The sequence below is a fragment of the Nerophis ophidion genome, linkage group LG25, assembly GCF_033978795.1.
Source record: "Nerophis ophidion isolate RoL-2023_Sa linkage group LG25, RoL_Noph_v1.0, whole genome shotgun sequence".
NCBI lineage: Eukaryota > Metazoa > Chordata > Actinopteri > Syngnathiformes > Syngnathidae > Nerophis > Nerophis ophidion.
Genome location: NC_084635.1, coordinates 40,325,767 through 40,333,474, shown reverse-complemented (window position 1 = coordinate 40,333,474; position 7,708 = coordinate 40,325,767).

Sequence of the window (7,708 nt, the reverse complement as noted above, 5' to 3'; positions counted from 1 at the left end):
AACCACAGTATTTTATTAAGGTAATGTAATAATGTACATAATTTACTTTGAAGAGTGACCACGGTGAAGTTGGTTTCATGTTGGTTGTTGGGTATTTGCCTCCCTACTAGGAATGGGACATATGGGCTAAAATCTATATTGCGATACATATTGTAGCCTTCTGCGATAACGACAAATATATTTTATTTGGTTTATAAATGACAATGAAAACATTTAAAAAACGAGTTACAAAGGCTCCAAGTTTGGCTTTTGGCGTATATGGTAACATATCGCATGATTTCCGGTTGTATTATTTTCCGAAACTATTATTAATCTTCTTGCTAATTTACTGGTAAAGAGAAACTGCATTTTTTGGTAATTTTGCCTGTCATTCAAAATCCTTGTGAAACACAAGAACACTTGTCTTTCTCTTTTTTAAGATCCAAACTTAAAAAAAAGACACTTTCCAGAGGCAGCTAACATTGCAGCAAATGAGTCATGTTGCCTTCAAAGCATACTAAAATAACTTGAAAAAACCTCTTATTAATGTGTTAAATGCTGTACGTATGTACAAACCCCGTTTCCATATGAGTTGGGAAATTGTGTTAGATGTAAATATAAACGGAATACAATGATTTGCAAATCATTGTATTCGTAAGGGGACCCTTATGCAAAAATTCAAAAAAATATATTTACTTCAGCAGCACAGTACAGGTGCTGCAGCTGTGGGATATGTCTCAAAATGTCGTCAGGAGTCCCGACAGAACCCGAATATTGCAGAAAATGCATATTTTTTGGTGGAAAAAATTTGCTAAAAAAAGTTTAATAAATTGAAAAAACGGATTTGCTTCAGAAACACAATACTGGTGCTGTAGTTGTAGGAGATGTCTCAAAACGTCATCAGGAGTCCCGACAGAACCCGAAAATGGCAGAAAATGCATATTTTTGGGAAAAAAATGTTGCTAAAAAAAGGTATTAACATTTTTTAAAAACGGATTTGCTTCAGAAACACAATACTGGTGCTGTAGTTGTAGGAGATGTCTCAAAACGTCATCAAGAGTCCCGACAGAACCCGAAAATGGCAGAAAATGCATATTTTTGAAAAACTTTTTTTCGCTAAAATGTCGTAAGGGGGATCCTTATGCAAAAATTCAAAAAAATGTATTTACTTCAGCAGCACAATACAGGTGCTGCAGCCGTAGGAGATGTCTCAAAACGTCATCAGGAGTCCCGACAAAACCCGACAATGGCAGAAAATGCATATTTTTTGGGGGTAAAATTCGCTTAAAAAAGGTATTAACATTTTTAAAAGACGGATTTGCTTCATTAGCACAATACTGGTGCTGTAGTTGTAGGAGATGTCTCAAAACGTCATCAGGAGTCCCGACAGAACCCGAAAATGGCACAAAATGCATATTTTTGAAAAACTTTTTTTCGCTAAAATATCGTAAGGGGGGACCCTTATGCAAGAATTCAAAAAAATGTATTTACTTCAGCAGGACAATACAGGTCCTGCAACTGTAGGATATGTCTCAAAATGTTGTCAGGAGTCCCGACAGAACCCGAATATTTCAGAAAATGCATATTTTTTAGGGGGAAAAATTCGCTAAAAAAAGTTTAACAAATTAAAAAAACGGATTTGCTTCAGAAACACAATTCTGGTGCTGTAGTTGTAGGAGATGTCTCAAAACGTCATCAGGAGTCCCGACAGAACCCGAAAATGGCAGAAAATGCATATTTTGGGGGGGGGGAAATTTGCTAAAAAAAGGTATTAAAATTTTTTAAAAAACGGATTTGCTTCATTAGCACAATACTGGTGCTGTAGTTGTAGGAGATGTCTCAAAACGTCATCAGAGGTCCCGACAGAACTAGAAAATGGCAGAAAATGCATATATCTGAAAAACTTTTTTTCGCTAAAATGTCGTAAGGGGGATCCCTTATGCAAAAATTCAAAAAAACGGATTTGCTTCAGCAGTACAATACTGGTGCTGCAGCTGTAGGATATGTCTCAAAATGTCGTCAGGAGTCCCGACAGAACCCGAATATTGCAGAGAATGCATATTTTTTGGGGAAAAAATTCGCTAAAAAAAGGTATTAACATTTTTAAAAAACGGATTTGCTTCATTAGCACAATACTGGTGCTGTAGTTGTTGGAGATGTCTCAAAATGTCATCAGGAGTCCCGACAGAACCCGAAAATGGCAGAAAATGCAAATTTTTGAAAAACTTTTTTCCGCTAAAATGTCGTAAGGGGGGAGGGACCCTTATGCAAAAATTCAAAAAAACGGATTTGCTTCAGCAGCACAATACTGGTGCTGTAGCTGTAGGAGATGTCTCAAAACGTCATCAGGAGTCCCGACAGAACCCGAAAATGGCAGAAAATGCATATTTTGGGGGGGAAAAATTAGCTAAAAAAAGGTATTAAAATTTTTAAAAAACGGATTTGCTTCATTAGCACAATACTGGTGCTGTAGTTGTAGGAGATGTCTCAAAACGTCATCGGGAGTCCCGACAAAACCCGAAAATTGCAGAAAATGCATATTTTGGGGGGGCAAAATTCGCTAAAAAAAGGTATTAAAATTTAAAAAAAACGGGTTTGCTTCATTAGCACAATACTGGTGCTGTAGTTGTAGGAGATGTCTCAAAATGTCGTCAGGAGTCCCGACAGAACCCGAATATTGCAGAAAATGCATATTTTTTTTGGGAAAAAAATTCGCTTAAATTTTTTTTTAACGAATTTGAAAAACGGATTTGCTTCAGAGACACAATACTGGTGCTGTAGTTGTAGGAGATGTCTCAAAACGTCATCAGGAGTCCCGACAGAACCCGAAAATGGCAGAAAATGCATATTTTTGAAAAACTTTATTTCGCTAAAATGTCATAAAGGGGGACCCTTATGCAAAAATTCCCAAAAACAAATTTGCTTCAACAGCACAATACTGGTGCTGCAGCTGTAGGAGATGTCTCAAAACGTAGTCAGGAGTCCCGACAGAACCCGATTATTGCAGAAAATGCATATTTTGGGGGGGAAAAATTCGCTAAAAAAAGGTATTAAAATTTTTAAAAAATGGATTTGCTTCGTTAGCACAATACTGGTGCTGTAGTTTTAGGAGATGTCTCAAAACATCATATGGAGTCCCGACAGAACCCGAAAATGGCAGAAAATGCACATTTTGGGGGGGAGAAATTCGCTTAAAAAAGGTATTAAAATGTTTAAAAAACGGATTTGCTTCATTAGCACAATACTGGTGCTGTAGTTGTAGAAGATGTCTCAAAACGTCATCAGGAGTCCCGACAGAACCCGAAAATTGCAGAAAATGCATATTTTGGGGGGAAAAAATTTGCTTAATAAAAGGTATTAAAATTTTTAAAAAACGGATTTGCTTCATTAGCACAATACTGGTGCTGTAGGTGTAGGAGATGTCTCAAAATGTCGTCAGGAGTCCCGACAGAACCCGAATATTGCAGAAAATGCATATTTTTTTGGGGGGAAAAATTTGCTTGAAAATTTTTTTAACGAATTTGAAAAACGGATTTGCTTCAGAGACACAATACTGGTGCTGTAGTTGTAGGAGATGTCTCAAAACGTCATCAGGAGTCCCGACAGATTCCGAAAATGGCAGAAAATGCATATTTTTGAAAAACTTTATTTCGCTACAATGTCGTATGCAAAAATTCAAAAAAACGGATTTGCTTCAGCAGTACAATACTGGTGCTGTAGCTGTAGGAGATGTCTCAAAACATCATCTGGAGTCCCGACAGAATCCGAATATGGTAGAAAATGCATATTTTGGGGGGAAAAATTAGCTAAAAAAAGGTATTAAAATTTTTAAAAAACGGATTTGCTTCATTAGCACAATACTGGTGCTGTAGTTGTAGGAGATGTCTCAAAACGTCATCAGGAGTCCCGAAAGAACCCGAAAATGGCAGAAAATGCATATTTTTGAAAAACTTTTTTCGCTAAAATGTCGTAAGGGGGGACCCTTATGCAAAATTTCCCAAAAATTTATTTACTTCAGCAGCACAATACAGGTGCTGCAGCTGTAGGATATGTCTCAAAATGTCGTCAGGAGTCCTGACAGAACCCGAATATTGCAGAAAATGCATATTTTTTGTGGGGGAAAATTCGCAAAAAAAAAGTTTGACAAATTGAAAAAACGGATTTGCTTCAGAAACACAATACTGGTGCTGTAGTTGTAGGAGATGTCTCAAAATGTCATTAGGAGTCCCGACAGAACCCGAAAATGGCAGAAAATGCATATTTTTGAAAAACTTTATTTCGCTAAAATGTCGTAAGGGGGGCCCCTTATGCAAAAATTCCCAAAAACGGATTTGCTTCATTAGCACAATACTGGTGCAGTAGCTGTAGGAGATGTCTCAAAACGTCATCAGGTGTCCCGACAGAACCCGATTATTGCAGAAAATGCATATTTTGGGGGGGAAAAATTCGCTAAAAAAAGGTATTAAAATAAAAAAAAAAACGTATTTGCTTCGTTAGCACAATACTGGTGCTGTAGTTGTAGGAGATGTCTCAAAACATAATCAGGAGTCCCCAACAGAACCCGAAACTGGCAGAAAATGCATATTTTTGAAAAACTTATTTTCGCTAAAATGTCGTAAGGGGGGACCCTTATGCAAAAATTCAAAAAAACGGATTTGCTTCAGCAGTACAATACTGGTGCTGTAGCTGTAGGAGATGTCTCAAAACATCATCTGGAGTCCCGAACAGAACCCGAAAATTGCAGAAAATGCATATTTTGGGGGGAAAAATTTCGCTAATAAAAGGTATTGAAATTTTTAAAAAACAGATATGCTTCATTAGCACAATACTGGTGCTGTAGTTGTAGGAGATGTCTCAAAACGTCATCAGGAGTCCCGACAGAACCCGAAAATGGCAGAAAATGCATATTTTTGAAAAACTTTTTTTCGCTAAAATGTCGTAAGGGGACCCTTATGCAAAAATTAAAAAAAATGTATTTACTTCAGCAGCACAATACTGGTGCCGCACCTGTAGGATATGTCTCAAAATTTCATCAGGAGTCCTGACAGAATCCGAATATTGCAGAAAATGCATATTTTCTGGTGGAAAAAATTGGCTAAAAAAAAGTTTAACAAATTGAAAAAACGGATTTGCTTCAGAAACACAATACTGGTGCTGTAGCTGTAGGAGATGTCTCAAAACGTCATCAGGAGTCCCGACAACCCGAAAATGGCAGAAAATGCATATTTTTGGGAAAAAAATGTCGCTAAAAAAAGGTATTAAAATTTAAAAAAAACGGATTTGCTTCATTAGCACAATACTGGTGCTGTAGTTGTAGGAGATGTCTCAAAACGCCACCATGAGTCCCGACAGAACCCGAAAATGGCAGAAAATGCATATATTTGAAAAACTTTTTTTCGCTAAAATGTCGTAAGGGGGATGGATCCCTTATGCAAAAATTCAAAAAAACGGATTTGCTTCAGCAGCACATTACTGGTGCTGTAGTTGTTGGAGATGTCTCAAAACGTCACCAGGAGTCCCGACAGAACCCGAAAATGGCAGAAAATGCATATTTTTGAAAAACTTTTTTTCGCTAAAATGTCGTAAGGGGGGACCCTTATGCAAAAATTAAAAAAAACCGATTTGCTTCAGCAGCACATTACTGGTGCTGTAGCTGTAGGAGATGTCTCAAAACGTCATCAGGAGTCTCGACAGAACCCGAAAATGGCAGAAAATGCATATCTTTGGGGGGGGGGAAAATTCGCTAAAAAAAGGTATTAAAATAAAAAAAAAAAACGGATTTGCTTCATTACTACAATACTGGTGCTGTAGTTGTAGGAGATGTCTCAAAACGTCATCAGGAGTCCCGACAGAACCCGAAAATGGCAGAAAATGCATATTTTTGAAAAACTTTATTTCGCTAAAATGTCGTAAGGGGGGACCCTTATGCAAAAATTCCCAAAAACGGATTTGCTTCAACAGCACAATACTGGTGCTATAGCTGTAGGAGATGTCTCAAAACGTCATCAGGAGTCATGACAGAACCCGAAAATGGCTGAAAAGGCATATTTTTGTGGAAAAAAATTCGCTAAAAAAATGTATTAAATTTTTTAAAAAACGGATTTGCTTTATTAGCACAATACTGGTTCTTTAGTTTTAGGAGATGTCTCAAAACGTCATCAGGAGTGCCGACAGAACCCGAAACTGGCAGAAAATCATATTTTTGAAAAACTTTTTTTCGCTAAAATGTCGTAAGGGGGGACCCTTATGCAAAAATTCCAAAAAATGTATTTACTTCAGCAGCACAATACTGGTGCTGCAGCTGTAGGATATGTTTCAAAATGTCGTCAGGAGTCCCGACAGAACCCGAATTTTGCAGAAAATGCATATTTTTTGGGGAAAAAATTCGCTAAAAAAAGGTATTAACATTTTTAAACGGATTTGCTTCATTAGCACAATACTGGTGCTGTAGTTGTTGGAGATGTCTCAAAACGTCATCAGGAGTCCCGACAGAACCCGAGAATGGCAGAAAATGCATATTTTTGAAAAACTTTTTTCCGCTAAAATGTCGTAAGGGGGGACCCTTATGCAAAAATTCCAAAAAACGGATTTGCTTCAGCAGCACAATACTGGTGCTGTAGCTGTAGGAGATGTCTCAAAACGTCATCAGGAGTCCCGACAGAACCCGAAAATGGCAGAAAATGCATATTTTGGGGGGAAAAAATTCGCTAAAAAAAGGTATTAAAATTTTTAAAAAACGGATTTGCTTCATTAGCACAATACTGGTGCTGTAGTTGTAGGATATGTCTCAAAACGTCATTTGGAGTCCCGACAGAACCCGAAAATGGCAGAAAATGCATATTTTTGAAAAACTTTATTTCGCTAAAATGTCGTAAGGGGGGAGACCCTTATGCAAAAATTCCCAAAAACGGATTTGCTTCAGCAGCACAATACTGGTGCTGTAGCTGTAGGAGATGTCTCAAAACGTCATCAGGAGTCCCGACAGAACCCGAAAATGGCAGAAAATGCATATTTTGGGGGGAAAAAATTCGCTAAAAAAAGGTATTAAAATTTTTAAAAAACGGATTTGCTTCATTAGCACAATACTGGTGCTGTAGTTGTAGGATATGTCTCAAAACGTCATTTGGAGTCCCGACAGAACCCGAAAATGGCAGAAAATGCATATTTTTGAAAAACTTTATTTTGCTAAAATGTCGTAAGGGGGGACCCTTATGCAAAAATTCCCAAAAACGGATTTGCTTCAACAGCACAATACTGGTGCTATAGCTGTAGGAGATGTCTCAAAACGTCATCAGGAGTCATGACAGAACCCGAAAATGGCAGAAAAGGCATATTTTTGTGGAAAAAAATTTGCTTAAAAAATTTATTAAATTAAAAAAAAAAACGGATTTGCTTTATTAGCACAATACTGGTTCTTTAGTTTTAGGAGATGTCTCAAAACGTCATCAGGAGTGCCGACAGAACCAGAAAATGGCAGAAAATGCATATTTTTGAAAAACTTTTTTCCGCTAAAATGTCGTAAGGGGGGACCCTTATGCAAAAATTCCAAAAAATGTATTTACTTCAGCAGCACAATACTGGTGCTGCAGCTGTAGGATATGTCTCAAAATGTCGTCAGGAGTCCCGACAGAACCCGAATTTTGCAGAAAATGCATATTTTGGGGGGAAAAAATTCGCTAAAAAAAGGTATTAACATTTTTAAAAAACGGATTTGCTTCATTAGCACAAT